The 22723-nt window shown below is 45.5% G+C and overlaps 1 protein-coding gene across 1 annotated transcript in view; it reads right to left on the minus strand.

Annotated features, from left to right (window-relative positions):
* The window catches only part of BMERB1 (bMERB domain containing 1), a 122193-nt gene that overhangs the window by 13846 nt on the left and 85624 nt on the right, over nucleotides 1-22723 (minus strand). The window lies entirely within an intron of this gene.

A 22723-nucleotide genomic window follows, 5' to 3' on the forward strand; every position in this document is an offset into this window, starting at 1 on the left:
TAGGATATTAACTTATATTACTGTAAATAACATGTATACTGGATATCTGGAATTTCAGCAAATCAATTTATAAGGGCTGCTCTAAATTGTTTTAATGTTTATTTATTTACTTATATTGAGAGACAGAGAGAGAGAGAGAGAGAGAGAGAGAGAGAGAGAGAGAGAGAGAGAGAGAGAATCCCAAGCAGGCTCCATGCTGTCAACACAGACCCCAATGTGGGGCTCAATTCCATGAACCGTGAGATTATGACCTGGGCTGAAATCAAGAGTCAGACTCTTAACTGACTGAGCTTCCGAGGCGCCCCAGGTTGGCTTTAATTACCATCATATATAGATATTAAAATTTTTTATTTAATTTATTTTTTTAGTTTACATCCAAGTTAGTTAGCATATAGTGCAACAATGATTTGAGGAGTAGATTCCTTAGTGCCCCTTACCCATTTAGCCCATCCCCCCTCCCACAACCCCTCCAGTAACCCTCAGTTTGTTCTCCATATTTAAGAGTCTCTTACGTTTTTGTACCCCTCCCTGTTTTTATAGTATTTTTGCTTCCCTTCCCTTATGTTCACCTGTTCTGTATCTTAAAGTCCTCAGATGAGTGAAGTCATATGATATTTGTCTATCTCTGACTGACTAATCTCACTTAGCAAAATACCCCCTAGTTCCATCCACGTAGTTGCAAATGGCAAGATTTTATTTTCTCGTTGCTGAGTAATATTCCATTGTATGTATATATACCACTTCTTCTTTATCCATTCTTCTTTGTCCATATTGATGGACATTTGGGCTCTTTCCATACTTTGGCTATTGTAGATAGTGCTGCTATAAACATTGGGGTGCATGTATCCCTTCGAAACAGCATACCTGTATCCCTTGGATAAATACCTAGTAGTGCCATTGCTGGGTCGTAGGGTAGTTCTCTTTTTAATTTTTTGAGGAAACTCCATATTATTTTCCAGAGTACCTACACCTGTTTGCATTCCCACCAGCAGTGCAAAAGGATTACTCTTTCTCCGCATCCTCCCCAACATCTGTTGTTGCCTGAGTTGTTAATGTTAGCCATTCTGACAGGTGTGAGGTGGTATCTCATTGTGGTTTCGATTTGTATTTCCCTGATGACGAGTGACGTTGAGCATTTTTTCATGTGTAGGTTGACCATCTGGATGTCTCCTTTGGAGAAGTGTCTATTCATGTCTTTTGCCCATTTCTTTACTGGATTATTTGGTTTTTGGATGTTGAGTTTGATAAGTTCTTTACAGATTTTGGATACTAATCCTTTATCTGATATCTTGTTTGCAAATATCTTCTCCCATTCTGTCAGTTGCCTTTCAGTTTTGCTGACTGTTTCCTTCACTGTGCAGAAGATTTTTATTTTAATGAGTTCCCAATACTTCATTTTTGCTTTTGTTTCCCTTGCCTCCAGAGACATGTTGAATAAGAAGTTCCTGCAGCCAAGGTCAAAGAGGTTTTTGCCTGCTTTCTCCTTGAGGATTTTGATGGCTTCCTATCTCACATTAGGTCTTTCATCCATTTTGAGTTTATTTTGTGTATGGTGTAAGAAAGCAGTCCAGGTTTATTTCTCTTCATGTGGCTGTCCAATTTTCCCAGCACCACTTGCTGAAGAGACTGCCTTTATTCCATTGGATATGCTTTCCTGCTTTGTCAAAGATGAGTTGGCCATACATTTGTGGGTCCATTTCTGGGTTTTCTATTCTGTTCCATTGATCTGAGTGTCTGTTTTTGTGCCAGTACCATACTGTATTGAGGATTACAGGTTTTTAATACAGCTTGAAGTATGAGATTGTGATGCCTCCTGCTTTGGTTTTCTTTTTCAAGATTGCTTTGGCTATTCGGGGTCTTTTCTGGTTCCATACAAATTTTAGGATTGTTTGTTCTAGCTCTGTGAAGAATGCTGGTGTTATTTTGATAGGGATTGCATTGAATATGTAGATTGCTTTGGGTGGTATCGACATTCTGAAAATATTTGTTCTTCCTATCCAGGAGCATGGAATCTTTTTCCATTTTTTTGTGTCTTCAATTTCTTTCATAAGCTTTCTACAGTTTTCAGTGTATAGATTTTTCACCTCTTTGGTTAGATTTATTCCTAGGTATTTTATGGGTTTTGGCGCAATTATATATGGCATCAATTCCTTGATTTCTCTTTCTGTTGCTCCATTCTTGGTGTACAGGAATGAAACCGATTTCTGTGCATTGATTTTATATCCTGCTACTTTGCTGAATTCATGGATCCGTTCTAGCAGTTTTTTTTTGGTGGAATCTTTTGAGTTTTCCATATGGAGTATCATGTCATCTGTGAAGAGTGAAAGTTTGACCTCCTCCTGGCCAGTTTGGATGCCTTGTATTTCTTTGTGCTGTCTAATTGCTGAGGCTAAAACTTCCAATACTATGTTGAATAACAGTGGTGAGAGTGGACATCCCTGTCTTGTTCCTGACCTTAGGGGGAAAGCTCTCAGTTTTTCCCCATTGAGGATGATATTAGCTTTGGGTCTTTCATATATGGTTTTTATGATCTCAAGGTATGGTCCTTCTATTCCTCCTTTCCTTAACGGTTTTTATCAACAAAGGATGCTGTATTTTGTCAAATGCTTTCTCTATGTCCACTGAGAGGATCATGTTGTTTTTGTCCTTTCTTTTATTGATGTGATGAATCACATTGATTGTTTTGCAGATATTGAACCAGCCCCGCATCCCAGTTATAAATCCCACTTGGTCGTGGCGAATAATTTTTTTTCACGTATTGTTGGATCCGGCTGGCTATTATCTTGTTGAGAATTTTTGCATGCATGTTCATCAGGGAAATTGGTCTATAGTTCTCCTTTTTCGTGGGGTCTTTGTCTGGATTTGGAATCAAGGTAATGCTGGCTTCATAGAAAGAGTTTGGAAGTTTTCCTTCTGTTTCTCTTATTTGGAACAACTGCAAGAGAATAGGTGTTAACTCTTCCTTTAATGTTTGGTAGAATTCCCCTGGAAAGCCATCTGGCCCCGGAGTCTTGTTTTTGGGGAGATTTTTGATTACTAATTCGATTTCTTTACTAGTTATGGGTCTGTTCAAATATTCTATTTCTTCCTGTTTCAGTTTTGGTAGTTTATATGTTTCTAGGAATTTGTCCATTTCTTCCATATTTCCCATTTTATTGGTGTATAATTGCTCATAAGAAACTGCTATTATTGTTTGTATTTCTGCTGTGTTGGTTATTATCTCTCCTCTTTCATTCTTGATTTTATTATTTGGGTCCTTTCCTTTTTCTTTTTGATCAAGCTGGCTAGTGGTTTATCAGTTTTGTTAATTCTTTCAAAGAACCAGCTTCTGTTTTCATTGATCTGTTCTACTGGGTTTTTGTTTTTGTTTTTTTTTTTTTTTCGATAGCGTTGATTTCTGCTCTAATCTTTATTATTTCCTGTCTCCTGCTGGTTTTGGGTTTTATTTGCTGTTCTTTTTCCATCTCTTTAAGGTGTAGGGTTAGGTTGTGTATCTGAGGCCTTTCTTCCTTCTTTAGGAAGGCCTGGATTGCTATATACTTTCCTCTTATGACTGCCTTTGCTGCGTCCCAGAGGTTTTGGGTTGTGGTGTTATCAACTTCATCGACTTCCATATACTTTTTAATTTCCTCTTTAACTTCTTGGTTAGCCCATTCATTCTGTGGTAGGATGTTCTTCAGTCTCCAAGTATTTGTTATCTTTCCAATTTTTTTCTTGTGATTGATTTTAAGTTTCATAGCGTTGGGGTCTAAAATATGCACGGTATGATCTCGATCTTGTATTTGTTGAGGGCTGATTTGTGTCCCAGTATGTAATCTATTCTGGAGAATGTTCCATGTGCACTGGAGAAGAATGTATATTCTGCTGCTGTAGGATGAAATGTTCTGAATATATCTGTTAAGTCCATCTGGTCTAGTGTGTCATTCAAAGCCATTGCTTCCTTGTTGATTTTCTGTTTAGATGATCTGTCTATTGCTGTAGGTGGGGTATTGAAGTCCCCTGCTATTATGTTATTATTATCAATGAGTTTCTTTATCTTTGTGATTAATTGATTTATATATTTGGGTGCTCTCACATTTGGAGCATAAATGTTTATGATTGTAGGTCTTCTTGGTGGATAACCCCCTTAATTATGATATAATGCCCTTCTTCATCTCTTGTTACAGTCTGTATTTGAAAGTCTAGATTGTCTGATATAAGTATGGCAACTCCGGCTTTGTTTTGTCGAACATTAGCATGGTAGATGGTTCTCCATCCCCTTACTTTCAATCTGAAGGTGTCTTTAGGTCTAAAGTGGGTCTCTTGTAAACAGATAGATAGATAGATAGAGCTTGTTTTCTTATCCGTTCTGTTACCCTATGTCTTTCGATTGGAGCATTTAGTCCATTGACATTTAGAGTGACTACTGAAAGATATGACTTTATTGACATTATGTTTCTTGTAGAGTTGAAGTTTCTGGTGGTGTTCTCTGGTCCTTCCTAGTCTTTGTTACTTTGGGTCTTTTTTTTTCTTTTTTTGTCTTTTCTCTCCTCAGAGAGTCCCTCTTACAATTTCTTGTAGGGCTAGTTTAGTGGTCACAAACTCCTTTAATTTTTGTTAGGCTGGGAAACTTTTGATCGCTCTATTTTGAATGACAGCCTTGCCAGATAAAGAATTCTTGGCTGCATATTTTTCCAATTCAGCACGTTGAATACAACCTGCCACTCCTTCCTGACCTGCCAAGTTTCTGTGGTTAGGTCTGCTGCAAACCTGATCTGTTTTCCCTTGTAGGTTAAGAATTTTTTTTCCCTTGCTGCTTTCATGATTCTTTCCTTGCCTGAGTATTTTGTGAATTTGACTATGATATGCCTTGTTGATGGTTGGTTTTTGTTGAATCAATAAGACTCCTCTGTGCTTCCTGGATTTTGATGTCTGTGTCTTTCCCCAGGTTAGGAAATTTTTCTGCTAAGATTTGCTCACATAACATTTCTACCCATTTTTCTCTCTCTTCGTCTTTTGGGACCCCTATGATTCGGATGTTGTTCCTTTTTAATGAGTCACTGATTTCTCTAATTCTTAAATTGTGCTTTTTTGACTTAGTCTCCCTATTTTTTTTCCTGCTTCATTATTCTCCATAAGTTTGTCCTCTATATTGCTGATTCACTGCTCTGCCTCATCCATCCTTGCCACCACGGCATCCATTCAAGATTGCAGCTCAGGTACAACATTTTTTATTTCATCCTGACTAGGTTTTATCTCCTTTATCGCCACGGAGAGGGATTCTAATCTATTTTCAACTGCAGCTAGTATTCTTATTATCACGATTCTAAATTCTGGTTCAGACATCTTGCTTATATTTGTGTTGATTAAGTCCCTGCCTGTCATTTTTCCTGCTCTTTATTTTGGGGTGAATTCCTCTGTTTCATCATTTTTAAGGAAGAAAAGGAATTAATAAGGTAAAAAAAATCGAAATTAAATAATTAAAAACACACACACACACACACACACACACACACACAAATGAAATAAATGATGCTAGATCCTAGGTGTGTTTTGGTCTGGTTGTTGAAAGGAGCTTGATAAATTAGAGAAAAAAGCGGGGGGGGGGGGGAGGAAAATGTTTGAGAATTTGAAAAAATGAATACAATAAAATGAAATGATGGAAGTAAAATAGAATTTGAAAATTTACAAAAAGTAAAAAATATAGTAGAAAAAATTAAAGAAAAATATGCTTAACAAAACTGAAAATAAAAATAATTTTTTCTCTCATAGTCAAGAAAAGAAACGAAAGAGAAAAAAAAGAAAACTGAATAATTGGACCAGTGAACAGACTGAAATATGATTGAAATTACCTGGTTTTCCCCTAGAAGTCAAACTATGAAGGGCTTTACAGTACATAAACTAGGCAGGTAGAGAGACTTGTGTTCCTGAAGAGCAAGGTTGGCCCAGTAGGGCGGGGCTTAGTGTAATGACTTCGTTCTCCACTAGATGGCGCTGCTCTGCTTACTCGAGGGAATTGTTGTGGGGCTTGCAGGTGTGTATGCGCATGCGCGGGAGCGGTAAAAATGGCGTCATCCACCTACCCAGTCTTTAGTATAGAAATCTGTCCTCTTCCCGACCAGCAATTGCACACCCGTCCTTTGCCTCGGGCTTCCATTACCAGCCCCCCACCCCCCCCCCACCCCCCCGCTTCTACGCCGTCCGTGACCAAGCCATCAGGTTGCCAGGCACCACCTCCCTCCTGAGTTTTATCTCCGTCGCGGCTGTGTTTCCCGACCCCTCCCTTTGGAGGGACTGCGGCTCGGACCACTCGGATCCTCTGCGGGAGGGTCTCCCCAAGCAATGGCTGGTGGCGGCCTCACCCGGGAACGTTCGCGGGACCGCTGCTGCTGCCGAAGCCTAGAGACCTCAGCCGGGTTCCAACCCACCCCAGAGAAAGTTCACGCGATTGCGTAGCAGCGGCATTTCGGGGATCATGGAAAATCACAACACGCATCTGGCCCCAAGCTTTGCCCTTAACGACCTTGTTCCACCACCAGCGAATGTGGTTGTTCTCTGGGGTCTGCTGGGCCCGGGTGGCCACACAGCCTCGACCAGATGTCCTCCCAGCAGGGGAACTGCCTCTCCCCGTGTGGCCTGAGGATAACTGGACTTCACTCCACACCTAGGGATCCTCCCTTCTCACCAGAGCCCCTCCAGGTAAGGAGCTGCGGAGTTTCAGACTCTGCCCTCCCCTGTTTGTAGAGTCTTAATAGAATTTCAACCCTCTCCTTTCTCCTTTCTCCCTTTTAGTTCACTCCCTGAGGCTGTTTCCACTTTTCCATTTTCTCTCCAGCTGCTGTTGGGGGGGGGGGGTCTTTTCCCAAACTCTCCCCCGTCTCTGTCCTCTCTCCACAAGCAAAAACAGCTCCCTGATCTCCACAGCTTCTCTCTCCCCCAGTTCACCTCTCTGCACTGCATACCTGCTGAATTCTGTGGTTCAGGTTGTGTAGATTGTTGTGTTAATCCTCAGATCACTCTTCGAGGTGTGCAGGATGGTTTAGTGTTGATCTGGCTGCATTTCATGGATGCGAGACGCAAAAAAACTTCCATGCTGTTTGCCATCTTGGCTCCTCTCCCAGCCCCCTATCTTGATTACTTAGGGGGGGTTTCAAGTTGGGTTTTTTGGGGGGTGCTATTTTAGCTACTATTGGATGCACACGGATTCACATAAGGCTTTTTCTTCATGTTGGATTTTTTTGGAGTGGGGGCCATGGATTCTCAGATGTGGTACCACGGGGCAGAAAGTACTAGACATGGCCATTGAGACATATTTTCAGATCACTCCCCCGTATGGTGTGGAGGGGCTGCGCCTTCATTCTGCAGGTGTTTATCGAGCATTTCCCATGCCCACCAGTGTCGTGGGCTCCAATCATGCAGCAGCCTCCTCTGCCCCCATGAGCCGAATTTAGGTGACAGAGGGTGACCACATATCTACTAGAATGTCACGTGCTCTGAAGAAGAGTAAAGAGAGGGGCCGGAGGCTGGGCAGCCAATTTGAACACATCATCCTACTACCCCAGGAGGAGAGAGAGGGGAGCGTTCGTGTTCTCGAAAGACTCGACTGAATCCACACAGCAAGTGTCAGTGGGTCCACTGATCTTTCTGCCTCTTTGCGTGGGTCCCCTGCCACTATTCAGAAGGGCCATCCACACACCAGCTTGGGTCTCCCTGCCCTTTGCCTGTTGAGGATCACCCGTCTTACCCCTTCCAATCCCAGCTCCTGGCTTTCGGGACAAGCCGCAGGATCACGTCCCTGTTGCCAGAGGCCCTCCAAGCATTTGTCAGGCCCTGCCCTAAAATGTCCTAGCAGGTGGCAGCTGCCTCGAGTGAGCGTGGGGGCTTGCCAGAAGGGCACAGCCTGTTCCCATGGGCTCCTATCGGCGATTGTTCAACTGGAGGCACTCCAGAATTCATCTCCACATCAGCTGCAGAGATCAGGCTGTATCAGCAGCTCTGATGAGGATGCTTTTGGTCCCCAGGGATATTAGGCAACGTCTGGAGATGTGATGGTTGTGACAACTGGGTGTGTGTGGTGATTGCCGCTGGCATCTACTGGGTAGAGTCCAGGGATGTTGCTAAACATCCCACAGGGCACAGGACAGAGTCTCAGTGGAGAATTCTCCAGTTCAAAGTGTCAGTCACGTTCACATTTAAATATCTTGGGTTATAACCATAGAATTGAGATGGGCTCTGGACTGATCGTTTTTGAGAGATGAAAGAAAGGCAGAGAGAGGAACAAAAGAGGGACAGACGGTGGTCAGAAGCCAGAGCACTGGCACCAAAATTGCTCTAGTTCAAAGAGGCCGTGCACCAGCGACTTAACCTCTCTGAGTCTGTCCTCACTTTTTATTTTTTTAAGTTTATTTATTTATTTTGAGAGAGATCATGAGTGAGCAGGGGAGGAGCAGAGACAGAGAGAGAGAGGGAGAGAGAGAAACCTAAACAGGATCCACTCGCTGTCGGCACAGAGCCTGATGTAGGGCTCCAACAAACCGGGAGATCATGACCTGAGCCGAAATCAAGAGTCTCCTGGACGCTTAGCCTACGGAACCACCCAGACGCCCCTCACTCTCCTCATTTTCAAAACGGGTATAATAACAGTCCTGCTCCCAAAGATTATTCTGCATGTCAAGTGCCGAGCACATGCCTGGGACACATAGAGTAAAATGCTCAATCATTGGTATCTATTGTAATTATTAGCTATGACAAAGAAGCAGACAGAAAAAGAGGGAAAATTATGCTGGGGAAATATCTGACAAGGGCAGCTAACGTGTCTCACCTTGAAAAATAATAATAATCTTTATTGGTTGTACTCTTCTATGTACAAAAGTTTTTTAAGTTTATTTATTTATTTTGGGAGAGAGAGAGCATGAGCAGAGGAGAGGCAGAGAGAGAGGATCCCAAGAAGACTCCACATGGTCAGTGCAGAGCCCGATGTGAGGCTCGAATTCACGAGCTGTGAGATCATGACCTGAGCTGAAATCACGAGTCAGATGCTTAACCAACTGAGCCATCCAGGCGCCCCTCTATGAAAGTTTTAAAATGAATTCTGTTCTGCTTGTAGAACAGAATTGGGAAATACAAGCGAGTACCAAGAAGGAACCTAAAATTACACATAACCTTGACCTCCTGTGCACCCAGAGGCCGTTGTTCCACTCTGAGTATCTCCTCGTAGCTCATGCCAGTCCTTTTCCTTTCTGTAACCCACGTGTTACAGAACACTTGCCCTGGGAGGCCTCAGCCCTCGTTCTCTGTCCTCAAAACTGCAGTCAGCATGACTTTGAGTTCTCTCAAACATCTTCAAATCCACCACCATCAACAGGTAAGGTGGAATTCTTATGAAGGTCTCATGGGGAGCCATGCTGCAGATCGTCATTATTAGGCAGCGCTATGGTTTTCCTCATGTTTCTCTCTTGTTACCGGCTTCTGTCTCTTCTCTTTCTCTCCCTTCCTCTTCCATCCACCTTACAGCCAAAGGAGGAGGCCCTCCCCACCCCAGCCCCATCCCAAACAATTCAGCTCTGGTCTTCAACTTACAAACCCCTGTTGGCAAAACCCAAAGCCTGGTGGTTCCTTGAACATCCCACCAGGAAAGGAGCTTGTACCCTCATCCCCCTCCCCAAGCTGTCTGTCAGACTATTCACCTAAATAAAAATCAAGTCTTTCTCTGGAAAATGGAGGGATGGGTTCCACCATTAAGGGAAACAAAAGGTCAACATTTATTGAGCATTTACTATGTGCCAGGCATTGTCCTCAGCATTTTCTTTTTTAAAATTTTTTTAATGTTTGTTTATTTTTGAGAGAGAGACACACACACAGAGCATGAGTGGGGAAGGGGCAGAGATCAAGGGAGACACAGAATCTGAAACAGACTCCAGGCTCTGAGCTGTCAGCACAGAGCCTGATGTGGGGCTCGAACTCATGAAGCAAGAGATCATGACCTGAGCTGAAGTCGGATGCTTAACCAGCCGAGCCACCCAGGCGCCCTGTCCTCAGCATTTTTTGTGCATAAACTAATCTAAATTCTCACAACCGTCCCATGAGAGAGGTGTTTTTATCTCCATTTCACAGAAGAACAAATGGAAGTCAAGCAACGTGCCCAAAGCCCCACCCTGGAATGTGGCAGCTGAGGTTTAGCCTGAGCTTATGCTTTTGATGGCTTCGCCATGGTGTCCCTTCTCCATGTGGCTCCATGAGCTGTAGCCGACATGGTTCGTGGCCCATTGAACTGTCCTTTGCTCTCTATCTTCCTCTCAGAGCCCTGATTTGTTCAGGAAGCAATGTCCTCAGCCACCAAGGGAAGCCAGTTGACTTTGTAAGCTCAGGCTGCTATAATAAAATGCCATGGATTGTGTGGTTTAAACAGAGAACGCTGATTTCTCACAGTTCTGAAGGGCTGGGAAGTCCAAGATCAAGAATTCAGCCATTCCATTCCTTGTGTGAGGGCCTCCTTCCTGGTTTGCAGGTGGCCACCTTCTTGCCATATCCTCACATGGTGGAGAAAGAGAGCATCTCTCTGGGGTCTCTAGTGTAAGGGCCCTAACCCCATTCATGGGGGTTCTACCCCCATGACCTAAGTACCTCCCAAAGGCTCCACCTATAAGTACCATCACATTGGAGATTAGGGCTTCAACATACGAATTTCGTGGCAGGGTTTGATGGGGGAGGAAATTCAGTCCACATCAACAGGTATGGCAGTCCCGTTTGCCTTTGCTGGACATCTACTTGTCTAGCTCCGTTGCAGCTGGAGGTAGCCATGACACCCACTTCGGGCCAATGAGATGGAAGAGGAAGTCTGCTTGGGAGGGCGGGCTCCTGGGAAGGATGATGTGAGTCCCGAGTTCTACCCCACTCCTAGTCCTAACGCACCAGCCATCTCACTGTGCTGAGAGTGGCAAGGGGAAGTTGAGGAAAGAGCCACCCTGCTGACTCTCAGACCAGCTGCATCTGGACTCCCTGTTAAGAAACTATTAAATGTCCTTACAATTTAAAGAGTGACCAACTGTTTTGGTTTGCCTGGAACTGTCCCAGTTTTAGTACTGAAATTCCAATTTCCCAGAAAACCCCTCAGTCCCAGGCAAACCAGGACCATTGGGCACCTTCGATTTAAGACACTATTAATCGAATGTTCTGTTACTCGCAGCTGAACACATCTTCAGTGATACATGTGTGCAGATACGTGCGCTTTTAATAAAACATACGTATGCTCTGCTCATTGCAAGCATCATAGCGTGACGTATTTCAATGCCATTAAATAATACTGTTAAGAAAGCATTTCAGTGGTTCGTGCAAAGCATTTTTGAAGCTTGGCTGGAAGTTCTGAATAAGCCACAGCCCAGTTCTCTACGGGAATAGAGCTGAGCCCTGGAAATCAAACTCTGCTGCTGCCAGCTCATTCCCAGAAAGAGAGAGAGAGAGAGAGAGGAATGGCACCTCCAAGAACCTGATTAATGCAACAGGGAAAAGAAGCCAGCCGTGTCATTCTGCATCCCAGTTTTTCATGCTGGGACGATGGAGGAAATTGGTCATTTTACCAGCTCTGGGCGGGGAGAGGTGATCACGCTCTGTCAGAATAATAGTGTGGCTGCTTTACAAAATATCTTTGAAAATGACGTGGTCTGGAGCCTAATGGGAACCTACCAGAGACCACAGTGTGAAGGTAGACCACAGTGTGAAAGGAAAGGGTTGACTTTTAAAAACAACATTTGGGGCGCCTGGGTGGCGCAGTCGGTTAAGCGTCCGACTTCAGCCAGGTCACGATCTCACGGTCCGTGAGTTCGAGCCCCGCGTCAGGCTCTGGGCTGATGGCTCGGAGCCTGGAGCCTGTTTCCGATTCTGTGTCTCCCTCTCTCTCTGCCCCTCCCCCATTCATGCTCTGTCTCTCTCTGTCCCAAAAATAAATAAAAAACGTTGAAAAAAAAAATTAAAAAAAAAAAAAAACATTTATCTGGCTCCTTCTTTTATAAATTATGGATGTAGTGGTGTTGTTGGGATGGGTGAGAAGTAACATCCACCCAGAGATGAAGCCCTGGGTCTAGGGGAAGGAGCCTGGACCCCAGCCTAAGACCCACTGTCAACCTCTCCGATGGCTAAAAGAAAAAAATCTGTTTTTCTATACACTCTACACTTCTGATACCAAATGCGTGCAATTTTTTCCACACCGAGCACTTCTCCAATTCTTGGTGGACCCTGACTGGCTGTCCTACAGTTTAACTAAATTCTGATACTCACTGTCTGGGGTTAGAACAGACCCCAAGGTTAAGGGCTTCAGTCCCATAAGACCACCCCGGCTTCAGATGCCAGTCACAAGCCCAGGTTACCTGTACCTCTGACCAACTGGCCATACGTCAGGGGTTCCCGTGACCCCCCTCCTCAAGCTCAATACTTTGCTAGAACTGCTTATAAAATTCAGAGAAACATTTATTTACATTTTCTGGTTTATTATAAGTGATATTATGAAGGATACAGATGAACAGCCTGATGAAGAGGAAACACAGAGCAAGGTATGGGGAAGGGGCCTGGGGCTTCTATGCCCTCTCTAGGCTCTCCAAACATCATACTTTATTTTTTTTTAAGTTTATTTACTTAGAGAGAGTGCATGCAAGTGGGGCAGGGTCAGAGAGAGAGGGAGAGAGAATCTACGCTGTCAGCGCGGAGCCAGATGAAGGGCTCAAAGTCACAAACCATAAGATCGTGACCTGAGTCAAAATCAAGAGTCAGATGCTTAACCAACTGAGCCACGCAGGCATCCCAGTATGATCACTTCTTTAAAACAAATTAAAAAAATTTTTTTTTAAGTTTATTTATTTATTTTGAGAGAGAGACAGAGAGAGTGAGTGGGAGAAGGGCAGAGAGAGAGGGAGAGAGAATCCCAAGCGGGCTCTGCACTGTAAGCGCAGGGCCTGATGTGGGGTTTGAACTCATGAACCATGAGATCACGACCTTAGCCAAAACCAAGAGTCGGAAGCTTAACCGACTGAGCCCCCTGGACGCCCCCAGTATGATCAATTCTTAAGTCAGCCTCCGGATCCTCTCCCTTAGTCTTTCTGGTGATCTGCCCCCATCCTGCCATCTAGGGGCCCCAGCCACCAGTCATCTTATTAGCATACAAGGAGACACTCTCATCACCCAGGAAATTACCAGGGTCTCATGTCAGGAACTTTGGTCAAAGACCAAATAGCAGAACAAAAGATACTCCTAGCATCTCCTATCCCTCAGGAAAGTGTAAGAATTTCAGGAGCTTTGGGTCAGAAACTGGGGTCAAACCCCAGACATATTTCTTCTTATGCCACAATGACTTTGAGCAAGTGGTTCCTCCCCCAGGACCCCCATGACCTGTGTTCCCTCATGTATGAAATGAGGGGATCCCTGGGGCCATGTCCTGCTAGCACATAGAGGAAATAATGTGCTTAGACCCAGCCAGACCTGAGAACGTCCTCAAGTTCCATGGTTCACTGACTGTACAACTTGGGCAGTGTGAGAAAAAAGCCACTGCCCCGGTCAGAGGAGGGACCTGGAGACTAGGAGCACAGTGAAGCGGGGCTTTAATTAACATTCTTGCAAGAGCAGGTGTCGGATGGAAGACGCACTCGAGGCGGTTACAGCAGACAACTTATCTCCTAACATTAAGTCCCTCTCCTGATTCCTCGTTGGCTGAGTACTACAGAGGTGACAGCCTTATCCGGTTGTCACCTATGCCCGTGCAAGGCAAAAAGTAGTCTGAATGGAACAAATGATCCTTGAGGTGACAGAGACTTCAGTTCTTTGGCGCATGCTCATTGCAAAGCCCGCGAAACATACACCTGCGAAATGGAGAGGGGAAGAAGAACCAGGAAGTGAAGTGTCTATGGGTTTGGGGCTCCATTGTGCCAGGGGTGCGGTGGGGGGGGGGGTTGTAAACCTATTGTTTAATAAAAAATTTTTAATGGTTATTCATTTTTGAGAGAGAGAGAGAGAGAGAGAGAGCAAGTGGGGAAGGAGCAGAGAGAGAGATACACACAGAATCAGAAGCAGGCTCCAAGCTCTGAGCTGTCAGCACAGAGCCCAATGCAGGGCTCGAACTCATGAGCCTTGAGACTGTGACCTGGGCTGTTGTTAACCAGACAGCACGGCTTTTATTTGGTATTTCTGAAAATGGATCATCTCCCTTACTTCTCACGGGCAGGTCCCTTCATTGCTCTGGGTCTCAGTGCCCTCACTGAGGAAAAGAACTGATACCTTCGTCTTGGGGTGGGGAGTAAGCTCACAGTGTGGGGCAGGCAGCCCTGCGCTTGGCACGCACCTCAGCATCCTGTTGGGGATCCAGGGACCAATGAGGTACCTGCTGCAGGTTTAGGGGTGTCTTTGTGATGCATCACTGAAGAGCAAGCTGCCTGTTTGCTCCCCGTGGTTTGCTCACGGTCTGTGTGTTAACTGGCTTCTCCTTCGGTTGTAACCAGACCTTCATTCCTAGAGGCAAACTTCTTTTCCCAAAAACATGTCACCTCCCTGGAGCACAGATTACTCTGCTCTCCTCCAGAGCTGTATACATTGTCTCTCTTTTGAGTCAAAGGCAATTACTAATCCTGAAAACTCATCAAGGTGAACTGTGTGTGGTCTGTGCCCTTTTCTGTGTGTATGTTACATGTGAATTTAAAATTTACCTGAGAGTCACCTGGGTGGCTCAGTCGGCTAAGCATCTGACTTCGGCACAGGTCATGATCTCACGGTTTGTAGGTTCAAGCCCTGCGTCGGACTCTGTGCTGACAGCCCGGAGCCTGGAGCCTGTTTCGGATTCCGTGTCTGTGTCTCTCTCTGTCCCTCCCCAACTCGTGTTCTGTCTCTGTCTCTCAAAAATAAACGCTAAAAAAAAATGTTTTTAATTTACCTGAAAAAATTACCAACAACATTGTTTAGTTTTATTGTAGCCCTGGAAGGGTATTTCTGATCTTTTGTTACTATATAAATATGCTTTTATTTATTTTTATTTTTAAAATTTGTTTATTTATTTTGAGAGAGAGAGAGAGAGTGAGCAAGTGGAGGGGCAGAGAGAGAGAATCCCAGGCAGGCTCCCCACTAACAGCACAGAGCCCGATGCGGGGCTCGAACTCATGAGCCACGAAATCTTGACCTGAGCCAAAGTCAGATGCTTAACCGACTGAGCCACTCAGGCTCCCTGTGTTATATAAATGTGCTTTAAATACAGCCTCCCTGTAAAAATGGCAGACAGTATAGAAGTAAAATTGTAGTTGGGTTTATTAATGATTTGGTGCTATATTGGTGCCAGGCTCTGGGCTAAGGATTTTACACAAACCATTTCAATTAACCCTCATAGCAACCCGCTTAGGTGGGGACTCTTATTATCACCCCGGTGAAGATGTTAGGAACTTGCTCAAGGTGACAGAGTAAGTGACAGGAACTTGAACTCAGGCAGCCTGATCTCTCCCCTGGGAATATGAAAGTTCCATCCCATATTGTGGTGTGAGCTCAAGGAAGACAGAGATCAGAGTAGTTGGTGGGGGATAGTTTTCTCAGCTTGAGGTGTCATAGAAGCACAGCCTCGATGGTCAGGGAGAAGGGTACCAGGCGTTCAGACAAACGGGGAAACTCACTCCATCACTTAACTGTAGAAAGAGGTGTGGTGACCTGAGTATGTGGCAGTGAAAAGTCCACCTGCATAGGACATATTGGTGGGTCCAGATTCTGAAGGACTACCATGGGAGCCATCTTAGATTCTAGAGTGATAGCATGGCACGACAATGTGTGTATGAAAGCCAGTTTGGTAGACACGGTGACCCATGTGTATACATCAAGAAGAAAGAGCACCCTCACTCTGAACTTTCTGTTTAAGGTGCTCAGGAGACTTCGTGGAAGATGGGCTGGTTCATGAATCTTCAGCAGCATTGACAAGCTACAGCCCACAGGCCAAATCCGGTCCAGTGTCTGCTTTGGTACGTCTCACAAGGTAAGAATGGTTTTTACATTTTTAAATAGTTAGAAGAAAATTAAAAGAAGAATAAAATTTCCGGACACATGAAAATTATATGAAACTCAAAGATCAGTGTCTATAAATAATGTTTTACGGGAACACAGCCATGCCTGTCCATTCATGCGTTGTCAGCGGCTGCTGTCGCTATAATTGCAGGGCTGAGTAATTGGGACAGAGACTGTATTCTGTATGGCCCGCCGAAGTCTCAAAGTTTTCCTAGCTGGCTCTCTGTAGAGAATGTTGTGGGGTCCTGATCTTCAGAAAGAACCATGCGTTAATCAGAGTCTAATCCGGTTGCTGAGGCTGAAAGAGCCCTCACCTTATGCGGATGAAGAAACGAGTGCCCAGTGAGGGCATACTGATCACTTATGCACTGACTTGCTGATTTGTCTAATAAATCAATCATCCAGAAAACATTTATTAAGAGCCTACTGTGCGCCAGGCTTCCTGACTCAATTTTCACTTCCACAAGGCACCACGAATCCAGGCCAGCCACCAAGGGTTCTGCTGCTTTCACTCAGGGTCCAGTCCGCTCTCTTCTCCGTGCTCCAGTGGGGAATTGGTCTGTGCCCAACACATAGACACTTGGCCAACAGATTGCCTGCAGGCACCAGCTAATGCGATCTGGCGGTTTCTGCAACTGCACTTGTCCTGAGTGTCCTTTGTCTCTTTAAAGGAGATAGAAAGTTTTGCGATTTCATTTCTTATTTTGTGCTTATCCCTCAATCTCTTGCCAAGATAGAGCCTAGACTGAGACATGTAAGTTGTCCCCTGGATGGCTCAACAAGCCAGGAATAGAAGAGGGGTTCTGGCTCTGGGTTTCCCTATTCCCAGCCCTGAGGCCATCAGCTGAGTGGCTCCCCAAGAATTAAAGACATGGACGAAGATTAAGCTCCAAACTGGTGAGGGTGGGAGGGAAAAACAAGAAAGAGGAGGGGTGCCTGGATGGCTCATTCGATTAAGCGTCCAACTTTGGCTCAGGTCACGATCTCACAGTTCGTGGGTTCCGGCCCCGCGTTGGGCTCTGTGCTAACAGCTCAGAGCCTGGAGCCTGCTTCGGATTCTGGGTCTCCCTGTCTCTCTCTATTCCTCCCCCACTCAGGCTCTGTTCTCTCTGTCTCTTGAAAATGAATAAATGTTTAAAAATTTTAAAAAAGAAGAAAGAGGAGGAGGGAGAGATGGAGGAAGGAGAAGAGAAGGGAAGAGAGAAAAGGAATCACCATAAATGCCCAATAATAGCACATTAGTTCCATGTATAATTTTCTACCTCTACGAGGACCAATTCTATAACCATTACAAGTTATTGCCGGCCAGCCGGCAAGGTTTGCTAGAGAGGACGCCTTGAGAAAATACAGCCAACAGAGAATAGATGAGGTAAGACACTAAGGGGTTGGGGTTCCAGATTTAGCAAGGAAAAAAGCACCCTATTACTTTTAATTTTCAGATAAATATCGAACAGTTTTTAGTATAAGATGCCACCACGCAGTATTTGGAATGTACCTGCTCTAAAAAAAATGATCTGTTGCTTATCTGAAATTCAGGTCTACCTCGGTGTCTCGTGTTTTCTCTGGTTATCCCACAAAAAGATGGGAGGCCCGGGTTTCAGTATCAGCCTTGTTGTCTAAGCCCAGGGAATGGGGAGCCCGTTCTGTGCTGGGAGAGGAGGGAAGTCTTCTGTAGGCTGCAGGGGTCACAATAACCGTGGCATCTCCTACACTTACCCCTCCCCACTGCCACTGGAGAGCCCTCTGCTGACAGGTTTCCAGCGATGTGGGACTTTGAGAAGACAAGGATGGAAAGTCACAAGGAGAAATAACAAATAAGGCCCATGGACCGATGGGGCAAGAAAACTGAGGACGATTTGAGGAGGTGGGAGGAGGAAATTGGGGCCTTGACAACAGTTACACTCTTGAGTCTGCCGATTCCATTTCTAAGATTTCATCCTAAAGAGATCGTTAAGGGTACCATAAAAATTTAGCGATGATGATGCAGAACGTAGCCTTGTTCGCAATAGCAAAACACTGGGCACAACCTCAGTGTCCACCAATAATAGCAGACTGCTTAAATTAGGGGACATACGCATAATGGAATTCATAACACAGGCATTAAGAATGCTGCTCAGGAGAGATGTGACTGATATCAGAGAATAAACCACATAAAAATGGTTAACCAATGTTAGGATCCAATTTTGCCAAGTACATAGGCATACCCTCCATTTGAAATGTGACAATGATCGTTCTGAAGGAAGTCTTATTTCTTTCATTTGCTTCTCTGCGTTTTAATTTTTTTTTTTTTCACAATATGCACGTATTATCTGATACCACCGTGGATGGAAAAGACGCTTTGGTCTATGATGTCTGGATGACTTTTAAAGCTTTTTGGTTTGGGTTTGAAATTGCCACGGGTCACTGCTTTCCTCAGAGGCAAACCCGGCCAGCCTTGGGTCACTGCAGCCACAGCAGAAGCCTATCGGTGCCCTTATCTCTCTGACCTCATTTCTGGGCACGGAGCGCCCATTCCGGGCTAGCAGCCTACCTGCAGCCGAGGCTCCCGTCAAGTCTTCCCCAGGTCAGAACACCTTTGTCTCAGACTCCTTCCTAAGCAGCCTCCAAGGCAGCCTTCCTGATGCTCCCGGGCTGGGTTAGGTGCTCTTCATTCACACTGCCCATGCCCCATGTCCTACTACAGACCGTCCCCCTGACAACCACCTGGGCACTTGCGTTTCTCCCCAAATAGACCGTGTACCCTTTAAGGGACTTCGCCTCTTCCCTCTGTGATTCTAGCACATCGCCTGTGCCTGACGCATCACAGTAAGCCTTTGCTGAAGAAAAGGCAGGCAGGCGGGCACAGAGGAGCTCCCACAGTCCTGGAGCTTTTATTAAAACAAGGCCTCGAGACTGCAAGTGCAGGTGGACAATTTTCAAATCCCGTGACAGAGACCTCACGAGGGCAACAGCATCTATCAAAGGCACTGAGTCACCCCCAGAGAAATCCAATTAAACATCCGTGTTTCAAGGGATTCTGCTCTGCATTCTGCTCTCAGTACAGTTTCTATTCTGAGCCCCCTCAGCGTTTGGGCCTTCCCGTGCCTTCCGTTCTCCGCCACCTGCTGAGTTCCTGGCCGTATCTGCTCTCCCAGACCTACCTTCCCCACTCCCACGGCCATCGCTCATGCCGATGGAGTACTAGCAACAAGCTAGCGTTCACCAGAGCATTTACCCCGGTCAGGAACTGGAGCTGGCACGATCTCGTTTCATCTATAGGGCAGGTATTATCATTCTTAACTTTGTAGAAGGCTCAGAGAGGTTAAGCAACTCGTCCAAGTTCACACAGCTGACGAAGGGTGAAGGCAGGGTTTGAAAGAAAGCAGTCTGGCTCCAGAGCCCTAACTATTGCCACTATAAGAAAGTGGCTAGAGGTGACCCAGATACACCAGGTTGTCCGCTCTGCCCCAGGACCCCCATGTTTTGCCCCATCCTTGCAGTCAGGAGACTCTTCAAATGCTTTCAACAATGTGGACTTTCTTCGGGGGAGGACTTTAGCGCCATCCCATAATTTCCATTTGCCAGCAAAACCACCTTGACATGTAAATGTTTTTTGAGACGGGCAATAGAAATTTCCCCCCAATCTTGTATAAAGTAGAAAACCATGTTTCTGTTACTCTGTCCCACCCAATGTCGGTAAAGGCTTGCTATGATAGATGCAACTTTCCAACAAATCCCCTGCTCCCTCCTTATGACCAGATTGCTGGCCCAAAGCCCCCCTGTACAGGAATTCCAAAGCTCTCATTCCTTACTGAGCATCTAAGGACAGCAGGAAAAAAATCTTAGAAACAGTTTGCAAGCCCCAACCCAGGAAAGGCTCCCTCACCCCTCTCCCCACCCATCCCTGGTAGTCTGTGCATTAGACTGCACTTCACAATCTGGCTTAGCTCTAGTCCTACCAAAACACCAAGCGCTTGGGTGACTCAGTCCGTTAAGTGTGACTTCCGCTCAGGGCATGATCTCACGGTCCGTGAGTTTAAGCCCGGCCATCAGGCTCTGTGCTGACAGCTCACAGCCTGGAGCCTGCTTCGGATTCTGTCTCCCTTTCTCTCTGCCCCTCCTCCACTGGCGCTCTGTCTCTCTCTCTTTCAAAAATGAATAAACATTAAAAAAAAAAAAAAAACCCAACACCAAGGATCCTTCTGGACCATGAACTATCCACGATCACCATTCAAATTTCCTGTTAGACTCACTACACCAGCAGAGAAGGATCTGTTTTTGATGATAAGTATATTAACATTTAAATCAACCTTATGTTTATTCCTCACCAGTGATTAACGGCCTCCTTTGTAAGGAAGCAGAACCTTAGGGCTTGGCTCAACCACAAAGAAACAGCAAATGTCCTCTGCTGGATGTCCCAAAGGCAGGCAGAGTAGGATTATAATTAGTGGTGCTGCTGGTGAGTATTTAATAGCTGGCTAGGAGCCGGGAGGACAGGACGTAGGAGCCTTGGTCTGTATCATTTGCCAATTTCCATGGTGTAAATAGTCCCACCACGGCAGATTTTGAGCTTCCGGCAGTTCAACAATGAACTGGCAAAGATTCCTGCAAGTTTACATCACTGGTCGGAATGAGCAGGTGGGCAAATTGGGGGAGCACCTCTTCAGTATTCTTTAAATATTTATTCAACAACTATCTAGAAAGAGAAGCTGAGAACTGTGTAGGGAAAAGATTACCAGTGGTGGTGATGATGGTGAGGGTGATGATGATGGTGATTTTAGCTATAATTTATTCAGAATTTACCATGTGCCAGGCATAAAGGGCTCTGTACAGATTATCCCCGTGAATCCATATAGAGTTATAACAATGCTGAGAGGTGGCTACTTATGTAATCATAAGCATCATACTTAGGTGATCATTGCTCATAGCTGAAGATCCTGTGGCTCAGAGAGGTTAAGTGGCTCAACCAAAATCACACAGGTAGTTACATGGTGGAGCCAGGGGGCACCTGGGTGGCTCCGTCAGTTGAACGTCTGACTTCGGCTCAGGTCATGATCATGTGGTTTGTGAGTTCGAGCCCTGCGTCAGGCTCTGTGCTGATAGCTTGGAGCCTGGAGCTTGCTTCAGATTCTGTGTCTTCCTCTCTCTGCTCCTGCCCCACTCACGGGCTCTCTCTCTCTCTCTCTCAAAAATAAATAAACATTAAAAAAAATTTTTTTAAATGTTGGAGCCAGGTGTTAATCTGAGTGGTCTGACTCAGGTGCTCACATTAAGACAGAAAGGAGCCTCTCCTTTATTCCTCCAAGAAATTTAACTCTGACACCAGTTCAACATAACCCCCTTAAAGACAAAAAACCAAAATCCTGCAGATGGCAGGATCTACTTAGAAAGTTGCCTAGAGGCCATCTATTGTTATTCACACCACGGCCCTTGGAATGTGTTTGGGGGGCGGGGGGTGGCTTGCTCCTTTACTGGAGGAGAATTGCAATTTTGGGTTGCTCAGTATCCAAACTTCAAATTTGGGAGAACCATTCAGTATGTCAGTTTTCATCAGAGAAGTTACAACAGGGAGCCCACCCTCCCCGCCCTCACATTCCCAGACTCCACCAACCAGAAGATCCTGCCAAGACCACTGAGCAAATGGCACAGCGATGAAAGTGTGGCGAGGCGGGACCTGTAATGTCCAGCAGCGATGACCGTGGTGTCCTGATCAGATCAGACCTACGGCCAGCCTCCAGAGCCCTCTTGATTCCTACCCATTTTCCAAGCCTGTCCTTCAGACTCTCTCTTCAGTTCTCTGCGGCCCCCCACCGCACCCCACCCCACTGTCTGTCTTGCAGTCAATCTCTTTTCATTTTGCTTGAGTCAGGCAAAGTTGATTTCTGTTGCTTGCAGCCAAGAACCCCACCCGAAAGAAGCTTCTCCCCCAAGGGGCTCCTGCCGCCCCCAGGAATCCTCCCTCTGAGGGAAGTTCTGATGGGGACAGTTTTCTCCATCTTGTGTCACTTTAATGAGTCTCTACCACCTTCTATGGATTGATACCTGGCTAGCATGTCCCTTCACTCAGGACAGGAAGATGTCACCAAGAAGGTGTTAGAAAGGACTCATTTTAAGACAAGGGCTTCCTTTAGGTGCTTTGGGGGCCAGTTTGAAGGCAGTGGGCATTTACTCTGAACTAGATATTGTCAGCAAGTGGGGGCGATCCTCTGATAAGTTATCTCAATCATTCCTCCCTATAAAGTGAGCGGAACACAGCAAACTGAAGCTGTGGTTGTCAAGGAAGCGGCAGTCAGTCACATGAGCCAAGACATGGAGACGTCTGGTCGTTCGTGAGCTTTACACAGTGTTCGCGCCTTATTCACTTTCGGACACCCTCGTGAAGTTGCTTTACTTTTGTCCCGATCTATCACGGTCTCAGAATGGCCTTGTCCGCTGTTGGTGATCTGCACAAGTGTTTACATCCAGGGGCGCCTGGGTGGCTCAGCCGGTGGAGCGTCTGACTCTTGGTTTCGGCTCAGGTCACGATCTTGTAGTTCGTGAGTGTGAGCCCCGCGTCGGGCTCTGGGCTGACAGCATGGAGCCTGCTTATGATCCTCTTTCACCCTCTCTTTCTGCCACTTCCCTACTCGCTTGCCTTCTCTCTCTCTCTCTCTCTCAAAATAAATAAAATAAACGTGAAAAAAATTGTGTTAAAAAAAAAAGTGTTTACACCTAATAGGAGAACACTTCGGCCTAGCTCTGAGTACCGAGC

The sequence above is a fragment of the Panthera leo genome, chromosome E3, assembly GCF_018350215.1.
Source record: "Panthera leo isolate Ple1 chromosome E3, P.leo_Ple1_pat1.1, whole genome shotgun sequence".
In the NCBI taxonomy this organism is placed as follows: domain Eukaryota; kingdom Metazoa; phylum Chordata; class Mammalia; order Carnivora; family Felidae; genus Panthera; species Panthera leo.